Source organism: Oryctolagus cuniculus, chromosome 4 (genome assembly GCF_964237555.1).
Source record: "Oryctolagus cuniculus chromosome 4, mOryCun1.1, whole genome shotgun sequence".
In the NCBI taxonomy this organism is placed as follows: Eukaryota; Metazoa; Chordata; class Mammalia; order Lagomorpha; family Leporidae; genus Oryctolagus; species Oryctolagus cuniculus.
This window is the reverse complement of record NC_091435.1, coordinates 36,924,614-36,946,973: the sequence shown is the minus strand read 5'-3', so window position 1 is coordinate 36,946,973 and position 22,360 is coordinate 36,924,614. Positions and strand designations below refer to the sequence as shown.

Here is a 22,360-nt window from a genome sequence, read left to right as displayed (position 1 = left end):
CCTGGGAAGGCAGTGAAGGATGGTTCAGATCCTTGGGAGACCTGGAGGAAACTCCTGGCTCCTGGCTTCAGCCGGGCCCAGCCAGACGTTTGCAGCTATTTAGGGAGTGAATCAGCGAATGGAAGATTCTCATTCTCTCTCTCTCTCTCTCTCTCTCTCTCTCTTTCTCTGTAGCTCTGCCTTTCAAATGAATAAATAAAATCTTTAAAAAAAGAGAGAAAAAGAATCATTGCTCAAAAAGATATGCTGGAAACCTGTAGGGACATTTGGTTGTCATGAAAATCAAAGAACTGCCCTCAGCATTTACTGGAGAGAGGCCAAGGATGCCATATGTACTGCAATACTTAGGGAGCTTCTTCTGAATAAAAATGCTTTCAAATACCCACTGAGATGATTCCTGTAGGCAAAAAGGTCTTTAACTTTTAAATTTTGGTTAGCACAAAGAATTGTGTATATTTAAGAAGTGCCGTGTGACATATCAAAAAATGCAAATATGTACCAATAAAAAAATCAAGATAATTCATGTCCCCCCATCTTTGCCATTTTCAGTCATTGGAGTCTTTGAGTCCCTCTTTTCTATTTGCTCAGAAAATATACATTTGGAGACTGTGAACTCTAGTTATCCCATTGTGCTGTGGATCACTATGACTTACTCCTTCTAACTGTGTTGTGGTACCTATTATCCATCCTCCTTTTAACCCCTTCTCCTATCACCTTCCCAGTCTCTAGTAAGCACTATTCTATACTGAAGTGGAATATCCTAGCTTCCATCTATGAAGGAGAGTCGACATTATGTATCTTTCCATTTCTGGCTTATTTCACTTAATATATTGTTCTCTAATTCCATTCATTTTACTATAAATAATGGAATTCTATTCTTTTTTTGTGGCTAAATAAAAGTCCATTTTGACTATATACCACATTCTCTTTATCCTTTCTTCTGTTGATGGTCACCTTGGCTGATTCCATAGCTTGTCTGTAGTGAATAGTAGTATGGTAAATGTAGAAGTGCAAGTATCTCTTTCACATAATGATTTCATTTCCTATTGGATTACATACCCAGTAGTTCTAGCTCTATTTTTTTAGTATTTAAAGGAATTCCTCTAATGTTCTCTATAATGGTTTCACTAATTTACATTCCCAACAACTGCATGTAAGGGTTCCATTTCTCCACGTCTTCACCAGTAATTATTTTTCTCTTTTTTTATAATAAACATTCTAACTGAAGTGAAATGGTATCTCAGTGTTTTTTTTTTTTACCTTGTTAGCTAGCTAGTTCTTTTTTTTTTTTTTTTTAACTTTTATTTAATGAATATACGTTTCCAAAGTACGAATAATGGATTACTATGGCTTCCCCCCCATACCGTCCCTCCCACCCACAACCCTCCCCTTTCCCACTCCCTCTCCCCTTCCATTCACATCAAGATTCATTTTCGATTATCTTAATATACAGAAGATCAGCTTAGTATACATTAAGTAAGGATTTCAACAGTTTGCTCCCACACAGAAACATAAAGTGAAAAATAATAGATGATTTTTTTTAATGATGATGAAATCAGATCAGACCTATTGTCATGTTTAATCCCAGTGAGAGTCAAGTTGGGAGTTGATAGTTTCTTTTCTTTTCTTTTCTTTTTTTTTTTTTTTTTTTTTTTTTTTTTTTTTTTTTACAGAGGATCAGTTTAGTATGCATTAAGTAAAGATTTCAACAGTTTGCACCCCCATAGAAACACAAAGTGAAATATATTATTTGAGTACTCGTTATAGCATTAAATCTCAATGCACAGCACATTAAGGACAGAGATCCTACATGAGGAGTAAGTGCACAGTGACTCCTGTTGTTGACTTTACCAATTGACACTCCTGTCTATGGCATCAGTAATCTCCCTATGCTCCAGTCATGAGTTTCCAAGGCTATGGAAGCCCCTTGAGTTCTCCGACTCTTATCTTGTTTAGACAAGGTCATAGTCAAAGTGGAGGTTCTCTCCTCCCTTCAGAGAAAGGTACCTCAGTGTTGTTTTGATTTTTATTTCACTGATATCCAGTATTGTCAAGTATTTTTCATTTATTTATTGGCCATTTGATTTCTTATCTTCAGAAATATCTAATCTAGTTCTTTGCCAGTATCTTTTTTTTTAACTTTTATTTAATGAATATAAATTTCCAAAGTACGACTTATGGATTACAATGGCTTCCCCCCCATAACGTCCCTCCCACCCACAACCCTCCCCTTTCCCACTCCCTCTCCCCTTCCATTCACATCAAGATTCATTTTCGATTATCTTAATATACAGAAGATCAGCTTAGTATACATTAAGTAAGGATTTCAACAGTTTGCTCCCACACAGAAACATAAAGTGAAAAATAATAGATGATTTTTTTTAAATGATGATGAAATCAGATCAGACCTATTGTCATGTTTAATCCCAATGAGAGTTAAGTTGGGAGTTGATAATTTCTTTTTATTATCAACTTTGCCAGTATCTTAACTGGATTTTTACTCTGTTATTGTTGAGTTCTTTGTTTCCTCATGTAGCCTGACTGTTACTCCTTTGCAATTTGAATAGCTTGCAAACATTTTCTCCCACTCTGTTGCCTGCTCTTACACTGTTGATCATTTCCTTTTCTTTTCCTTTGATGTAATACCATTTGTCTAATTTTGCTTTTGTTGCCTGTGCTTTGGGGCTCTTAAAAAATCTTTGCCTGTATCAGCATCTTTAAGTATTTCCCTTATGTCTTCTCTAGCTATTTCATAATTCCAGGTATTACATTTAGGCTTTTGATCTATTCGGAATTCATTTTTATATGGTGAAAGACAGACATATCTCATTCTTCTATGTACATACATCCAGTTTTGCCAATACCATTTTGAAGAAAGTATCATGTCTCCACTGTGTGTACCTGGCACCTTTGTCAAAAACCAGTTCCCTGTTTGTGTATGCATTGTTTTCTGCCTTTTCTATTCAGTTCCACTGGCCCATGTATCGAGTTTTATGCCAGTATCATGCTGTATCAACTGTTATCTTTTTGTAGTATTCTTTGACATTAAGTATTTTGATGCTACCAGATTTATTCCTTTTTTGTTTAATGTTTGCTTAGGATAACTTTGCCTATTCTGAATCTTTGTGGTTCCATATATATTTTAGGCTTTTTTGTATTTCTGAAGAGAATATCACTGAGATTTTAATGCAGACTACATTGCTTATTGCTTCTGATTGAAAAAGGAAGGATGCTATATTCTAGCCTTACCAGTTGCATAGTGCATTGAATTTGCCTGACTGATTTACTGCTTCTTTACCTGGTTGCATGTTTGGATTAAAAGTGAAATTGCTCATTTCTGTTCCTTGAGTAAAGTGAAGAGCTTTGGTTTAATAGGCTCTACCTGAACACTTTTACTTACTCAACTCATTCTTAGTTAATCTTGTGTCCTGCACTGATCAATTTCAGATGCTTCATCAGAACTAGAACACCTAGGAAAGGATTGTCCAATATAAGAAATGTTGTATTATTGACTGGTAGAAGAAAAACATTGATCCTTGAGGTAAGATAGTTGAGGAATGTGGATCCTTAAGCTGTGGTCTTTCAAGTCTGTTGACTAATGGTCATAGGAAACACAACAAGTAAGTGTTAAATATAAGGCATCCAAAATGCTTTCTAAAAGTTTTCTAAACTTGAGATACTCTACCACATCTAAGGTTAATACATTATTATCTCAATAGATAGGTTGGCAATGTGCTTTTTTATAGAGAACCTTTTCCCACTTTGGTAACCAGTGAATATTTTGAATGAAAGACAGACTGAATAGAGGAGGATTTGTTTCCCCTTAAACTGCTTGTGAGCTTTGTTTTGTATTTTAGTGAAGGAACTACCTCAGTGTTTTTACTGTGAATGCATATGACTGTGAAAAATAATCTTAAAAAAGGAAAAAGAAAAATAATCTTAGATGTTTTAAAAAGCTTCAGATTTTAGAAAGCCAAAGTCAGGTTGTCAGTCATCTATATAATTTACTCTTTGTTTCAAGTAGTAGAATAAAACTAGATGATTTCCTGTGGTTGCATAACTACGTAACTGCAAAGCAGATGAAAGGTAGATTAAATATATTTTGGCTCATTTCGTAATTATACACAGTTGCCACTTACAATGAATCCAAAATGCACCATGCACAATATATTTTAGCCATGTGATCCAATTTAATCTATGTCAAGGAATCATTAAATAATGTAACAATTGTCCTAATAGAGCATTAGCTAGCATTTTGAACAAGAAGGTAACAGTGTTGCTAAAACTTTACACATAGGTACTAGGGTACATGCTTTAACCAAAAGAAATAATTTTTAATTAAAAATTCCTTTTATGATATAGAAGTATTCCAATGTAATCCTTTTAGAGAGAAGTTTTATCCTAGTAGATGATACTTTCCTCATATCAACCACTATAAAACATATGACAAGATGTTAAAAATCAGAAAAAAATTCTTGTCTAAATCAAAAATGGCTATAGCTGTTCAGGCTTTCATTTACTGTCTAAACCTTCAAATATGTGTACCAGAAGAACCTCATTCCCTTCTTACTATATTAATCCATTTTATTAAAATCTATTTAAAAGTTATCTTTTTCAACAGTATGCTTCTCCTTGAGTTCATTTACAGGTCTCACATTCAGATAGAACCCTATTTAATCTCAAGTAAATATGTGTGTGTGTATGTGTGTGTGTGTAGGTAAGACTATTAAGATGATTGTGAATTTATACACATATTATAGCAATAGAATCTCAAAACAACCGTGGCATACCTCATTGGTCACATACACCATGATTGACCTCCTTCACTCTCCCCTTAGAAATTGACAACTAAAATATCATAGCATTTCCAGTTATTTTATGTGTAAATTTAACTTTTAATAGGTTAGTCATAGTATCATTTATAATAATGGAAAATAAATAAAATGTGCAATGACAGAGGTTACTAAATAAGAAAATAGCTCTACTCTTTAATTAACCCACAGTAATTCTTAGGTGTTTAAATGTAACTGGAAAGTGATCCCTGTTAAATATGAGTGGGAATAAGAGAGGGAGGAGATGTACAGTTCAGCACATGCTCAATCGGACTTACCACGAATGGTAGAGTTAGAAACGTGCCAGGGGATTCCAATTCAATACCATCAAGGTGGCATGTACCAATGCCATCTCACTACTCCAAGTGATCAGTTTCAGATCATAATGATAATATTAAGAGTCAAAGGGATCACATAAACAAGACTAGTGTCTGCTAATACTGATAGAATTAAAAAGGAGAGAACGATCCAACATGGGAAGTGGGATACACAGCAGACTCATAGAATGGCTGATGTCCTAAGCAGCACTCTGGCTTCAGAATCAGCCCTTAAGGCATTCAGATCTGGCTAAAAAGCCCACCAGAGTATTTCAGGCATGGAAAGCCAAGACACTGTGGCAAAAAAAAAAAAAAAAAAAAAAAAAAAAAAAAAAAAAAACCAACCTAAATGAAAGAACTCTGTGAGTGAGATCCCAATGGAAAGAATGGGCCATCAAAGAAGGAGGCACCTTTCTCTAAAGGGAAGAGAAAACCTCCAATTGGACTATGGCCTTTTCTAAATAAGATCAGAGTTGGCAAAGGCTTCCATAGCCTTGGCAACTCATGACAAGAGCCTAGGGTGATTACTGATGCCATAAACAAGAGTGTCAATTTGTGAAGTCAACAACAGGAGTCACTGTGCACTTACTCCTCTTGTAGGATCTCTGTCCTTAATGCGTTGTACAATGTGAATTAACGGTATAACTAGTACTCAAACAGTACTTTATACTTTGTGTTCCTGTGTGAGTGTAAACTGTTGAAATCTTTATTTAGTATATAATAAATTGATCTTCTGTATATAAAGATAATTGAAAATGAATCTTAATGAGAATGGAATGGGAGAGGGAGTGGGAGATGGGATGGTTGCAGGTGGGAGGGTGGTTATGGGGGAAAAAGCCACTATAATCCAAAAGTTGTACTTTGGAAATTTATATTTATTAAATAAAAATTTTAAAAAAAGATAGTGTCCAACAGCAAATAAAGTGATGTTTACAAAGATTTATTTTGGTTTATTTTATATCTTTTTAATTTTTTTGAAGATGTTATTTATTTGCTTGAGAGGTAGAGTCACAGTCAGAGAGAGAGGGAGAGAAAGCAAGAAAAGTCTTCCATACTTTGGTTCACTCCCCATTTGGCCACCAATGGCAGGAGCTATGCTGATCCCAAGTCAGGAGCTGGGAATTTCATCCAGGTCTCCCACATGGGTGCAAGGGCCCCAAGCACTTGGATCATCTTCTCCTGCTTTCCCAGGCCATAAGCTGGGATTCCCAGGCCACAAGTGAGCTGGATTGGAAGAGGAGAATCCAAGACACCAGCACTACAGGCAGAGGCTTAGCCTACTATACCTCAGCTCCAGCCCCATCTTTTGTTTTTAATAATGTTGGATAAGTTCATATTATGATGTCATACAAATTAGTAAAATGTAAAAATTTGTATTCAGTGTACTATAAATAATACAGATTTAATAAAATATAGATAGGATGCCTATGCATAGGATACAAAGATGGAAAGCAACTATATGTAGATGCTGGTATCAGTGGGAATAGTCAGAAATTATTTCATTTATTCTTAAAATATTTATACTTTATACAATGACCATAATAAGTATTATAATCATAATGTTTTAAAAAGATAGTTTTCAGTCATTTCTACATATGAATGTCTTTTCATTGGCCTCTTCATCAAAAGCTGAAGGTATACAGTCTCATATGTATCATGCCATTATGTATATATAGCAAAAATGTATATTATGTATTATTTGGCAAACAGATATTTATAAATGTTGTCTTCACTGAAATATGATCCTATTAATAGTACATCCATGTTTCCTCACTTTGCTATGTTTGTTTTATTCCATTATATAATATTTGTATTTGTACTCATTATCTGTATATTTCCCATCTTTGAATTTAATTCTCAATGAATATATAGTAATTTCATCCATAACATTTCATTTGTTTCTTTTGAAAATCTCTGTAGTAACAAGCAAATATTTTTTTCTTGTTTTTTTTTCCCATTTTTTTTAAACTTTTATTTAATGAATATAAATTTCCAAAGTACAGCTTATGGATTACAATGGCTTCCCCCCCATAACGTCCCTCCCACCTGCAACGCTCCCCTTCCCACTCCCTCTCCCCTTCCATTCACATCAAGATTCATTTTCGTTTCTCTTTATATACAGAAGATCAGTTTAGCATACATTAAGTAAAGATTTCAACAGTTTGCTCCCACACAGAAACATAAAGTGAAAAATACTGTTTGAGTACTAGTTATAGCATTAAATCTCAATGTACAGCACACTAAGGACAAAGATCCTACATGAGGAGTAAGTGCACAGTGACTCCTGTTGTTGATTTCACAAATTGACACTCTTGTTTATGGCCTCAGTAATCACCCTAGGCTCTTATCATGAGCTGCCAAGGCTATGGAAGCCCCCTGAGTTCACTGACTCTGATCATATTTAGACAAGGCCATGGTCAAAGTGGAAGTTCTCTCCTCCCTTCAGAGAAAGGTACCTCCTTCTTTGATGACCCATTCTTTCCACTGGGATCTCATCCACAGAGATCTTTCATTTAGGTTTTTTTTTTTTTTTTCCCCAGAGTGTCTTGGCTTTCCATGCCTGAAATACTCTCATGGGCTTTTCAGCCGGATCCGCATGACTTAAGGGCTGATTCTGAGACCAGAGTGCTGTTTAGGACATCTGCCATTCTATGGGTCTGCTGTGTATCTCACTTCCCATGTTGGATCATTCTCTCCCTTTTTGATTCTATCAGCTAGTATTTGCAGACACTAATCTTGTTTATATGATCCCTTTGGTTCTTAGTCCTATCATTATGATCAGTTGTGAACAGAAATTGATCACTTGGAGTAGTGAGATGGCATTGGTACATGCCACCTTGATGGGATTGAATTGGAATCCCCTGGTATGTTTCTAACTCTACCGTTTGAAGTAAGTCAGCCTGAGTATGTCCCGAATTGTACATCTCTTTCCTCTCTTATTCCCACTCTTATATTTAACAGTGATCACTTTTCAGTTAAGTTTCAGCACTTAAGAAGAATTGTGTATTGATTACAGTATTCAACCAAAAGTATTAAGTAGAACAAACAAAAAAAATACTAAGAAGGATAACATATCAAGTTGCTCATCAACAGTCAGGGTGAGGGCTGATCAAGTCACCATTTCTCATAGTGTTCATTTCACTTTAACAGGTTTCCTTTTTGGTGCTCAGTTAGTTGTCACCTATCAAGGAGAACAAGTGGTATTTGTCCCTTTGGGATTGGCTTATTTCACTCAGCATAATGTTTTCCAAATTCCTAACAGGGATCACTTTTCAGTTAAAATTTAAACACCTAAGAATAATTGTGTGTTAATTACAGAGTTCAACCAATAGTACTAGAACAAAAAAATACTAAAATGGATAAAGTATTACATTGTACATCAAACATCAGGACAGGAGCTGATCAAGTCACTGTTTCATATGTTCTCCCTGATCGGCGACAACTAACTGAGCACCAAAGGGGAAACTTGTTGAAATGAAATGGACACTATGAGAAACAAGCAAATATTTTTGAGAATCTTTAACTGACTTGCTATAGTTCATTAGTTTATTTGTGAAAATCAAATGATCTTACTGAACATCACATAGTGAAAACATTAACTGGATGCATATTTAGTTCTTCCTTATAGGCAATCTGTTCTTTTTTAAGATTTATTTTTATTTATGTATTTGTAAAGTGAGACAACAGAGAGTGAAAGAAAGGTAGAGAATTTGCATACTCTAATTCCCAAATGGTCTCACTATACAACTGTGGGTTTGACTGCAGTAGGAACCAGGAACTCCTTTCTAATCTCCCACGTGGTTGACAGGGGCCCGAGTACTTGAGCCATCTTCCACTGAACAGACACTGATTGTTAGGGAATGCCACCTTGTAAGCAGGGGCTTAACCTGCTGCACCACAATGCCAAACACTTAACTATTCTTTTTTTTTTTTTTTTTTAAGATCTGATAACGTCTCTTACATGCTAGGTCCCTACTAAAACCTTCCTTTTTTTTTTTTTTTCTTTTTGCTAGGTCCTGGGCCAAAGCAGGGGTCGCCATGCCATATAGCTTTTCATAATTTCCAACATCAAATATTCCCATTCGTAGCCTCTTCTTGTGATATTAAACATAATGAAATCCACAGGATACCATCCATTGTCATGTAATTCAGTTTTGTATAAATTGCAGGATTTGATTTTTTTTTCATATTAGCTGAAGTTTCTGTACTAGCCATCTAACTGTGTTACTATGGCTCTTTACCCAGATGTTTAGGTTTTATCAACCGTTCTCCCACAACTAAAATTAGTCTGTCACTGCAAAGCTGACTTTGAAACTTTGTCTTATAAAATTTTTTTTGCTTTCTAATAAGATTTCATTTAAACATAGCTCTCTTTTATATCCATCTATTTCCTTCTTATAACTTCTCTTATTTCTGTTATTTTGATGAAAGTCTTAGCAGATCATTGTGCTGTTCACTTCCTTAAGTTTGTGCCAGCCGGTGTTGCAGCTCAATAGGCTGGCTAATCCTCTGCCTGTGGTGCCAGCACCCTGGGTTCTAGTCCCGGTCAGGGTGCCAGATTCTGTCCCAGTTGCTCCTCTTCCAGTCCAGCTCTCTGCTGTGGCCCGGGAAGGCAGTGGAGGATGGCCCAAGTGCTTGGGCCCTGCACCCGCATGGGAGACCAAGAGGAAGCACCTGGCTCCTGGCTCCTGGCTCCTGGCTTCGAATCAGCGCAGTGCGCCAGCCATAGCAGCCATTTGAGGGGTGAACCAACGAAAAAGGAAAACCTTTCTCTCTGTCTCTCTTTCTAACTCTGTCTGTCAAAAAAAAAAAAAAAAAGTTTGTGTCTACTGTATCAAGATTTTTCAGTCATACCTATGAATTTAACAACATTCTGTCTTTGAATATTCCTAGATTTTAATCATTTCTATTTGATATCAAGTTAACATGTATATAACTATAACACTTTAAAAAAAATTTCCTCCAATTCTCCCAAATTTGTTTTCCAGGTTACGTGGTTTTAAACTAATTGAATAGCATGTACATTATATTCTACTTTTAACATTGTCCCTTTATTCCCTGGTTTGCGAATTTTTAAAATATTCTGCGTTTGACCTATACAAAAATTTTTTCACCCCTTCTGTGGCCTTTGTTCCTTTTTCTTGAAAACCTTGCCCTGCCATCCATCATTTCCTTAGCTTTAATATCTTATATGCTTCTTAAATGTTTGCTAATCGTGTACAGACACAGATTTCATAGATTTTCCAAGTTTGCTAAGAATTTACTCCAACCTTTCTGGCTCCTCTCATCTCTCACACTGACATGTCAAAACCTCGGATACATTCAATGCAGTCAGGTAAAACGATCCATGGTGACTCCTAGGTGTTTTTTGTTTGATCCTTTGACCAGTGTGCTTCCTGGAAAACCCTATATCAATTCAAATAGTATTCACGAATAATGTTAATATATTCTGCCCTTTATTTTTTGAGATGGGGAGAGAGAGGAGATAAATAAATTTCTACTGTTAAGCATCCTTTTATATAAAATTTCTTCAGAATTTCAAATGACTTTAGATAGTGAAATATTCTAGAACTTCTTTTTGAGAATTTATTCACAAAATGAAATTTTTAACAAAATAAGAATTTATTGAAATGTTAAATCAAAATGAGTTTATCTATGAGAACTAGAGTGGTTCATTTCTTTTGAAGAATTGGCATTCTAATGAATTTTGAATTGAATTTATTTAAATAAAATTCTTTGCCGTAATGAAATTTTCACTCTTTAGATAAAAGTTTCATGTAACAACTTATTTCCTTGGAATGGTACCATATAAGTTAATAGAATAATCTGAAATTTAAAATATATTTTTGGGTTTATTAAATTATTAATTTTTGTTCATACTAACCATATGTGGATGTGTGGTTACTGTCTGGAAAGATCAAATCATTCTGTACTTTTCAATAGTCCTAAGTAGGAGATCTTCAAAAAGGTCATGGAAAATGTATATTATGAAAAAAAAATCCATGAATTTCCAATGTTCTTTGCACCTAAAAAATTTACCTCTTAACTATATTTATACACAAGCTTTTTGAAGTTCCCTCTGTTGCCACATGGAACATAGGCTATGGGTTATACGAAAATATTTTTAAATAATTTAAATTTTTCGTACCATTAATGTTGATACAAGTCACTGTTTTCTCAAGCCACCAGTAGGTTTACTTCATACATTAGAGTTCATAAAGGGCTATTCTTTTATGATATCCGTTTGCCAACAAATTATCTGTGGGTGGATATCCTGCTGCTCATCTCCATTTTCAGGTAAGAAAATTGAACTGTAAATGTTTAAGTAACCTGTCTACAATCAGGCACTGTGATTGAGCATATAAGTTAAGGTTTGTTTGCTGGAAGTTCTTATTTCACAAATCTCTCTGTACAACTCAATGCTGAGGTTATCTGTGATTACATTATACAATAACTGACTCGGTCTGGTACTAAAGAGTAGAAAACTGCTTGAGCTCTGGATGTAGAGACTTCTGTAGGCAGAACTTGATTCTAAAAGTACAGTTGTCAGAGGAGGAAAAGTCACACACAAAAGGGCTATGTTTTAAATGATGCCAATTAAATCTATTCTTTGAAATAAGAAATATGTGTTGACAAGCAGATTTTTACATAGAATTGTATGGCCTTCCTCTCTAAATATCAATGTTTCTGCCCTTAAAAATCATCCTGCCTTCCTACACCTGGACAGGGAAATACAGTCTTTGCAGTAACACTATAATGATCGCAAACATTCTGAAGTCATAGCACTCTCTTACTAAGGATTTAGAGAAATACTGTGACTCTCTGAAAAATGCTGAAACTGTTAGTTTCAGTGTATCAGCAAATTATGTCAGCACTGTATTATCTAAAGAGTTCAAAACATACATTTAAATACCAGCAAGTTATTTAACGATAACATGGAGAGTGCCCTGTCTACTTAAGACCAATATAGTCAGTTAAAAACTGAATTCAGTCATCAGCATTTATGAATGACTTAACAAAATTCTATTGCATGGGGTGATGATCATCATTTTCATCCCTATTGTCCTTTCAAGGCAGTGGGATTCCCCTGTCTGTTCAATTCATTGCAAAGTAAATCATTTAGATTACTTGAGCTGACAGATTCTCTTGGAAAAGTACTACTTTGTGTGAACATTGTGGCATAGCAGGTTAAACCTCTACTTGGGCTGCCTACATCTCATATCATAGGGTGTCTGGCATAGAGTCCTGGCACTGCATCTGATCTAGTTTTCTGCGAATGCTCACCTTGGAAGGCAGCAGATTATAGCACAAGTACTAATGTCCCTGCCACCCATGCATGGAGTTCTCAACTCCTGGCTTCCGCATGGCACAGCTCTGGCTATTATATGCATTTGTGGGGTGAACCAACGGATAGAAGATCTCTCTCTCTCTCTCTTTTAGATTAAGTCATTAAACTTTAAAAATAAACATAAAACTACTACTAGATCCCATGCAAATATTTATTTGGATATATAGATTGAGTGAATTATCATTTTTTCTTTGTTATTTTTAATTTACTTCTAATGACCAATATAATATTTTAATCCATTTCATGCTGCTGACCTAGGTTTCTCAGCTTATAAAATAAAAGGCAGGCTGGCACTGCTGCTCACTTGGCTAATCCTCCACCTGCAGCACCGGCACCCTGGGTTCTAGTCCCAGTCGGGGCGCCGGATTCTGTCCCGGTTGCTCCTCTTCCAGTCCAGCACTCTGTTGTGGCCCGGGAAGGCAGTGGAGGATGGCCCAAGTGCTTGGGCCCTGCACCCACATGGGAGACCAGGGGGAAGCACCTGGCTCCTGGCTTCTGATCGGCGCCGCATGCCAGCCGTGGTGGCCATTTGGGGGGTGAACCAACGGAAAAGGAAGACCATTCTCTCTGTCTCTCTCTCTCTCTCACTGTCTTAACTCTGCCTGTCCAAAAAAAAAAAAAAAAAAAAAAAAAAAAAAATAGAAGGCAGAGGCAACTTGTTTGCTGTATAGATTATTTTTCAGATAATATTTTTAAACAATTATGATTTTATTAACTATAGATTCTCCAAACTCTATTAACAATGAGCATGAAATGAATTCACAATATGTAGTTTTTGAAATGGGTTTACTTTTTTTTAAAGATTTATTTGTTTGAAAGTTAAAGTTGCAGAGAAGTCATTCATCTGCTGTTTCACTCCCCAGATGGCCACAATGGGCAGGGTTGACCCAGGTCGAAACCAGGATCCGGAGCCTCATCCAGTTCCCCTACCTGAGTGGAAGGGGCCCAAATATTTGCTTTTTTCAGTCCATTAGTAGGGAACTGGATAGGAAGTTGAGCAACCAGGAAAGGAACCAGTGCCCATATGAAATGCCAGCATCACAGCTGGTGGTGTTATCCTATAAGCCACAACACTGGCGTCTCTACTTTTCTTTTTAAAACAAAATCAAGTAATTGAATATTTAAAATTATTTAATAACTTTAGCAAGATTTTAAATTCCAAAATCATTCATGGTGCCCATGCTTAAGTAGCCTTAACTGACAATTTGTTCAAAGATCAGCAAACATATACATCATAGATGAAATTAAAAACAATGTTTACATACTGTAAAGAAATAATAAGTCTCATATTTTGCAATTAAATTTGCCCAGGAAAATATTTATAGTAGTTGTTGTAGTCCTTAAAATGAAATCCTGTATTTTCATTTTGTAACATACACAGGATTGTTCTAAAATATTGATAAAATTATTTTACTCTCTACCAATTCTTGTTTGCTATTAGACTGAAACATAGTAAGTGATGGACTTTCAGTCACACAATTTCATATGGTTTAGGCCAATTCATATGCACTTATGAATGCCCAGAAATTCAGGCAAAGAGATTCTGAATGCCTGTAACCCATGGAAAACAAAACAACCACAAAAATAATATAGACAGATAGACATGCATATTGGTAGATATAGATATAGATATGGGGAAGAACAAACTCCAAAATGTACATTGATTTGGGGAGGAATTGCAATAGGCACTCACATATGTTTGACTCTGTATTGTTACTATTCCTTTTGATCTTGCTGTTTTCCATTTATCCCTAGCCCTGGGTTGTAGTGTTAGAGAGTGAATAGTATACTTACTATAAACTACAAAATGCTCTCTATAAATAATAGTGATGAAAACTGAACACATTTTTTTGGACACATTTTCATGAGCTACCAATATGCGCCAAAAGTAATTTGCTGTCTATGAATTCATAAAATGTAAAATCTTAAAAAGTTTGTATTTCATTTTGTGTTCTACCACATAAAGGATGTCAGCAGATACTAAATTTTCTTGAGCTTATATTTTATTTATTTGAAAGGCAAAATTGCAAAGAGAGAGAGAGAGATCTTTCACCTTTTGGTTCACTCCCCTAAAGGCTTCCAGGCCTAAGCCAGGAGCCAAGAACTTCATCCGGGTTAGCCAAGTGAGTGCAGGGGCCCAAGTGTTTGGTTCATCTTCTGTTGCTTTCCCAGGCACATTGTAGGGAGCTGGATCGGAAGTGGATGATCTGAGACTTGAACCAGTGCTCACATGGATGCTGGCAACTTAAATCACTGTGCCACAATGCCCTACCAGTTAATAAGTTATAGCTAAATGAGAGTAAGTTGTTCTGGAGTTCTGTTCTACCAGAAAGTGATCATAGAAAATATTAATGTACTGTATGTTTGTCTAAAAAACTGGAAAATAGAATTTGGGATGTTTCCACCCTAAAGAAAAGTCAAATGTTACGAAAGATAGATATATTTACCTTGGCTGGATATCACACAATACAATGGATACACGTATCAAAACATCACATCATACCCCATAGATATGTGCAATTTTTATATGCCTTAAAATGTTTCTTTTTTCTATAATTTTAAAGTTTTATTTAAGTTATATAAGTTTCATGTATTTCATACTTACAGATTTAGGAACACAGTGACACTTCCCCTTCTACCCTCCCTTCCGCCCACACCCCATCCCTTCCTCCTCCTCCCCCTCACATTTCCACTCTTAATTTTTACAAAGATCTATTTTCAGTTTACTTAATGATTATATACTTAACCCTACACTAAGAAAAAGAGTTCAACAAATAGTATGAAGGGAAAAAAAAGAAAACAAAAAAACACTGTTGCTCAACAGAAGAAATGAGGGCTGTAAACAATCATTGAATATTGAAATGTCTATTTTGCTCCATTACATTACATTTCAGGTACTCTATTAGTTACCTCAGATTGGAAAACATAGATCCTAATATAATTTTATATTGAAGAAATAAAATTTTGAAAATGAAATCTCAGAAATTATATTGTTTGGAGAGTGAATTTTTGTTCCTCACCTTTGAGTAGCAGTGTAACTCATTTAGATATTTCAGTCCTTGACAACAGCATCTGTTAATAATAAATGCATTAGGTTTAGGTAGAAAATAAACACATCTTGAATGGTGATTCTAAACACATTTATGTTATCACAGTGGAGTTTTATATCCTGGTAAGGCAGGCAGGGATATATATACACACACACACACACACACACACACACACATATATATATATACACACACACATATATATATATATATAAACACATATATAACTAAATAATTTGCTATTTTATATTTTAATATCTTTATATGACTGTAATATCTATTCTTTATTTAATATATATCCTCTAATGTAAAACTACTACTGTGATGTGTAACCTTAATTTAAGTATGAAGGTGACAAAGAAGGGAATTTTGGGAGATAGCTGAATGAGGATATTGGGCTCTATGTTGTAACCAACTGCAAAGAATGAAAATCATTATGAAGGGAAATAAGAGCACTGGGCTTATTCTAAGGAAGATCAGTTTGGCAGTAGTATGCAGAATGTGATAATCAAAATATATTGGTAATAATGGTAGATTCCAATAAGAAATAATGAAAGCTTCCACCACAGAAGTTAGAAAAGAATGTCAAGATGCTGCTGATGATTGTGAAGTAGTTTGGATACCTACTATGATTAGAATAATCACGTAATTTATCATCTGCCCCAGAATAATCTCAGGAATCAGATTAGTATCAATAATGGAAATGAAAATGCTAGTTATAAACTGAGACTGTCCAAAGTAAACACAAGTGAATTGTCATTCAAAACAAGCAAGAAGAATCAAGGAAGCCTTCGAGAATGGTGTAGTTGGAGAGACAGTTTCTAAAGAAAAGGAATTCAAGGGAAGTTAGTTACAGAAAATGTATTGAGTTCTGCTCTCTGATCTTATCCATTAATATAAAGTATTCAGCAGGAACCTTGAATTTAGCTGTATTTCCAGCATGAGATAATTACTAAATATAAACACTTTAGAGTCCCTGCCATAGTTGGACTAACTGTGCATAATTATAAGCTTCTAAATAAATGACATTGTCAGGAAGAATGATAAAGAAGGAAGAGCCTAACACTGTAATATGAAGTAGTCAAGAGAGTGAGGGTTTACAGAAACCTAAAGAAGAGAAAATTTGAAAAAACTCAAGGAGATAGAGCATCAAGTGTTGAGGAGGGCTAATGTACAACAGGAATGAAAAAAAGGAAGTGAACTTGGCATTTAATCAGCCCGTAGTGACCTTTGCTACTGTTTTTAGTGGACTGACAGAGAAGCCCAACTGTAACAAGATCACAAAAGATTGAGGTATTGAAGAGCACCTATTACATATAGCTTTTACTGTGAGCGCATTTTTATTTTAAGCACTTACTTAGATGTTTTTATATAATATTTCAAATAGTCTGATGAAAGAGTTTTTTCTGAAAGTTAAGATGAAGCATTAAACGGTTGGACTGTGGCTGATCACTGCTAATAAGAAGTAGAACCTATACTCAAATGACATAGATTATTTTAGAGCCAGTTCTTTCAGACACTGAGTATTGCCTATTTCTTCACCTATGAAGAAATATCAACAAATAACGGTTAAGATACTAGGTTCAAAATTCCCATTAGTTGTTTGAGTTATTAAAGAATCATCATCTCCTCAATAAGTTATTATTGAAATTTATGTTTCCCAAATACTCATGCAGTCAGTACTCATGTATTAAGTATAAAGGCTTTAGTGTTCTGTAGCAGCAACCCTGAATTTCCAATTTATAGTATCAGGTAAGCTCAATGGCCTTGAAAAGGCTATTAATTCTATCTGTGTCAAAAGATATATGGGACAAGTATGGAAGATAAGCCCACTGTGGAAGTGACTTGATTCCTGGACGGAGAAGAAAGGTCTTGTGTGATTTGTCATAGACACACACTAAAAGGGAAGCAAAGAGAAGCAGTACATTTGAAGAGTGGAGTAGATTATGTTTCAAAGGAAAAGGAAGGGACGTTTTTCAGACTTGACTAGGTTAGGCTTTATGCTGACAGCTGCTCCTGATTTGTGACCCTGAGCAAGTCATTTAATTTTTCAAAGTCTCAATATTATTGGTTGCAAAATGAGTGGCTTGTGCTAAATAATTTTAATCTTTCTTCCAGTTGTAACTTTCTTTTACAATCTTAAATATTTGCTTAGTCTGTTCACTGTTGTCTGATGATACACTGTCTCTCTGTGAGAAGCAAAGGTCCCTTTATTGTTCAAGGGGGAAATCACAGGAAACTACTAGTTGGATATTGAAATAGATTCTATTGTTTGAAGTTTGACATGGAACCTTTTATTTATTCATGCTGTACTTTTGTATTTATCAACCTTAAGTGACATTAATACATTGTTATAAAATTGCCACCTACTTTTAGATTATTATTCTGCTTCAGTTAAAACCCACTGCAAAAATATAATACCTAAATTCTATATAGAATTCCTATTATTCCTGCTTTAATATCTTTCCCTCAGAGTACTGTCAAGAGAAGTTTATGCCATAAATAGATTCATTTGACCTTGTAATTATTTGGCATGTAACATTCTATCCAAATCTCACAGTTATTTCCTAACAAAAGTAACTTGTTCTGTGAGCTTTATTCCTCTAGTGGAGCACTGACGAAATATTTCTTTGACCATGAAGATCTGTTTGTCCAGGTGACTATATCAAAGCTGTGAGGGACAAACAAAGGTTGTGGGTATCAGTTGTTTGCAGACCTGTGCCAGATAATCAGCATATTCATTCTCTTATTTCTCCTCTGACACTTTCTCAGAGGACCAGTTCCTTGAGTGATAAATGAGAAATGGACTGTTTCCTTTGACCCCACTCCATATGTGCCTTTCAGCGGGTATTCAGAATGAAAGAAATCTGGACTTCTGATCCAGTGTTTTTGACTGTTCTGCAAGATTGTTGCTTACAACAGAAGGTAATATACCCTCATATCTGTACACACCAGTTGGGGAGTCTTAGTACTCTACATGGAAGTCCAGAGAGATTTCTTGGTTTTCCTTTGGAAGCCAATTTGACTACCAATTTATCTTATCATAATTACTTATTTTTAAAACCCTAAGTGAAGCACTGATATGAAAATTTGATAGTTAGGTATACAAAAGCAATTGTATCTTACTTGCATCTGGAGGCCACATCAGTGTATTTGTTTCTTTTGTCGCCTAGTTACAGCATCAACAGTGAAAACACTCTTCAGAAGTATATCCCTTAAATTATTTTGAATGAATATAATAAATGAGGGTTTTTTCCTAATTTTCATGGAAAATATACATTATGAAAAACTTTGAAAGTATTTCAGGGTTTTGTTGCACCAAAATAAACTTATCTCTTAATTCCATTTTTCCATGAGCTTTTAGAAATGCTCTTTGTAGTTCATGTAAATGAATGTCTCTGCATGTCACATTAAAATTCCTGATTTTGTGCATTCCTAGGTGAAGCTGTTGAGAGAAACTACTGTCTTGGGATGGGAATGGAGTAGAGGAACATTTGGGAAAGTCATTGACTGAAAAAGATTACTTTATGGCCAATAAACATGCTATTCCTTACTTTATAATTGAATTAGAAGCTACATGTGCTGAACCTGTCATGTTTGTGTGTTTTATTGGACCACAGGAAAAAAATCATCATTAACATCAACTTTTAAAAACAGCTGCAGTAATAATGTGTAAAGAGTTGATGGTGATGTGAGAATGAATGTGAGACCTGTGTCTATTGCTGTTGTTTATAACAAATCATTAAGAACTATGTTAAATGTTAAAGAAGTTCTTTGGTATATCTTTTAAGCAGTATTTCTCCTCCAGCATGTCCCATTTCACATTTTCAAAACATACCTCTCTAGTTATTATGCAAGCATACAATCTTGACTCAGGCATAAACTAAGTACTGCTTTAGGAAGAGGTCAAATAAGTACCCATATTGGCTGTGGCCCCTACTGCATTTCCCTACTAAGTCTGTATCTCTTTCTTTTTCAGTCTGCTTTCTTGCTTTGGTCTGCCAGGATCTCCCTTCACCACTTTCCCTGCCCCCAGATACGTGTATGCACTGTAAGGAGACTTCAAAAACCTCATGAAGAAGTTACATTATCTTTTGATTGCATTTTCCTTAGACTTTTGAATCCCTTTCATTATGCTGTCTTATTCCCTGAAAATTGAAAAATAATCAGTAGCAATCATTTGCATCTTGCCATTACCAAATGTATTAACTTATACAGTATGTATGCACGTTTCCTGCCATCCTTCCTAGTGTAAAAGTGCTGCAGTTTCTATTAAAAGCTACTTTTGCGGGGCCAGCTCCGTGGTGCAATAGGTTAATCCTCTACCTGCAGCGCTGGCATCCCATATGGCTGCCGGTTCTAGTCCTGGCTGCCCCTCTTTCCATCCAGCTCTCTGCTATGGCCTGGGAAAGCAGTGGAAGATGGCTCAATTGCTTGGACCCCTGCACCTGCATGGGAGACCAGGAGGAAGCACCTGGCTCCTGACTTCATCTAGGCTTAGCTCCAGCTGTTGCGGCCATCTGGGGAGTGAACCAACAGAAGGAAGGCCTTTCTCTCTCTTTCTCCCTCTCACTGTCTGAACTCTACCTCTCAAATAAATATAAATAAAATCTTAAAAAAAAAAAAAGGCTACTTTGCTCTGGATCCAATCCTTTCTCACCTTAATAAGAATGTTTTCTGCAGTCAGTTCTTTCCAATATCATCAGAATCTCATTTCCAAAAGCATCATTTTTGTCATGTTCTAGGATTCTCAATATTTTAAAAGGTTCTTAGTTATATCTTCCTTTCAATTATTTGCTCCCCTTTTCAGCATGTTTTCTGAAGTTATCTATGTCCCCATCATCTTTCTTCACTAAACTCTCACCTCATCTTCCTCAGAGAGGTGAGACATTTTACTCACTCAACTAAAGGTTATTTCATTAAGAGCCTCATCTGCTAATGATGTCATATGCGAGTAGCTTCCCTCTTTTCACCTTAATATGGTTTCTTAACATCATTTGGCAGCTGTCTATTCCTCCTTAAAACACATGCCTCTCGTGGCTTCAGTGACGCCACGCATAGTTTTCCTCTTAATTTCTCAGCTATTGCCTCTCAATATATGTCTCTTTATCAAACTTCTCCACATTTTATTCTTTAATTATTGCAAAACCTGCTGAGCTTGGAACTTGTTTTCTTTCCTCTACAGTATTTGTCTAAATGGTCTCTTATAATCACTTGTGTATAAGATGCCATCCATGTATCTATAACTCTTTATTTTGTGTCTATGGCTTTTGCTTTTTCCTTCGTTTTTGATCTGAGCAGCAGAATCTTCTCTGTAACTATTTAATCTCAATTAAGAATAAAATGTGCATCTCAGCCACTACATGCCCAGAATAAAATATTTAATTCTCTCACCATTCCATCTTTGCTTGACCCACTCTCTGTCTTTTCCATCCCATTATTCAGCATTTCCATTCATCCAGTGACTTAAGAAAAAAAAAAAAAAAAAAAAAAACAAAAAAAAAACAAAAAAACAAAAAAACAAAAAAACAAAAAAAATATATAGAACACTTCTTTGTTTTCAAAATTCCTCATTATGTGTTTGGTGAGATTATATACAAACAGAAATTATTTAGATAAATCAATCAGTAAGTGAACAAAAGTCCCTAGAACTCTATCAAAACTAATATTTGTAGCATTTTCTTTTTCATTTGTTTGAAAAACAAAGAGACACCAAGACAGAGACTCTTCCATCTGCTCATTTACTCCCCAAATGCCTGCAACAGCCAATATTAAGAAAGCCTAAAACCAGGAGCCAAAACTCAGTCTGAGTCTTTTAATCTAGCTCTTTCACAGGGAAGCAGAGACCAATTAGCTGAGCCCTCACTGCTCCCTCCCAGGGTGTGCATGAGCAGGAAGCTGGATTAGAAACAGAGGATTCAGGATTCATTCAACGTGGAATGTGAGTGTCCCCTGTGGCAATGTAACAGCTAGTCCAAATGCCTCCCCCTACATTAATTAATTTCCCTATTTTTTTTTTTTTTTTTAGTTTCAATCGCACATTCTGATATGCTCTGTGTACTTCTGATTAAAATAAATTTAAGGGCTCAGGTTTGTGACTTAGAAGGTAAAGCTGCTGCCTACAATGCTGGCATCACATATAGGCACCAGTTCATGTCCCGCTGCTCTTTTGATCCAGCTCCCTGCAAATGGCCTGGGAAAAGCAGTGGAAGATGGTCCAAGTGTTTGGGGCCTCTCCCCCCAATGTGGGAGACCTGGAAGAAGCTCCTGGCTTCTGGCTTCAGCCTGGCCCACTGCTGGAGTGAACCAGTAGATTTCAAAAATGGCTCTCTAAAATTTCTTGTAATTAAATTATATGAATAGTTGGCAGTTTTATATAACTAATTAAAAGACAAACACCAACAATTTCAAAAGAGAAAAGAACAGCAATACAACATCTTAGATTTTTATGTAGTATGCATTAAAGTAAGTAGCATCATGCTATTAAAAAAACTTTTAACAAGGGAAACCACAATTCACATGTAATTTTACCTGTCTACTAAAACCAGGTCATCTCTCAAGAGGGCACATTTTGCCTTTGGCCAAAACACATGTACAAGACAGCCAGCTTTCAAGTCCTTGTCCATATGAAGGGCATGGGCCAGTTGATTTACTGTCTAAAGCAAAGAAAAATATAAAAAAATCTACTTGCAATAAAATGTAATAAAAATTAAAATACAATTTGGTACATTGTTTTAAAAAATGTACAAAAGGTAGAACTTTAAACAGTTTGAAATAAAACTACCTGAGCAATCTTGAGAAACCCAAGTTTTT

At 35.5% G+C, this 22,360-nt stretch overlaps 1 protein-coding gene across 3 annotated transcripts in view; it reads left to right on the top strand.

The window, feature by feature from the left end:
• The window catches only part of ROBO1 (roundabout guidance receptor 1), a 1,215,767-nt gene that overhangs the window by 368,161 nt on the left and 825,246 nt on the right, over positions 1–22,360 (top strand). The window lies entirely within an intron of this gene.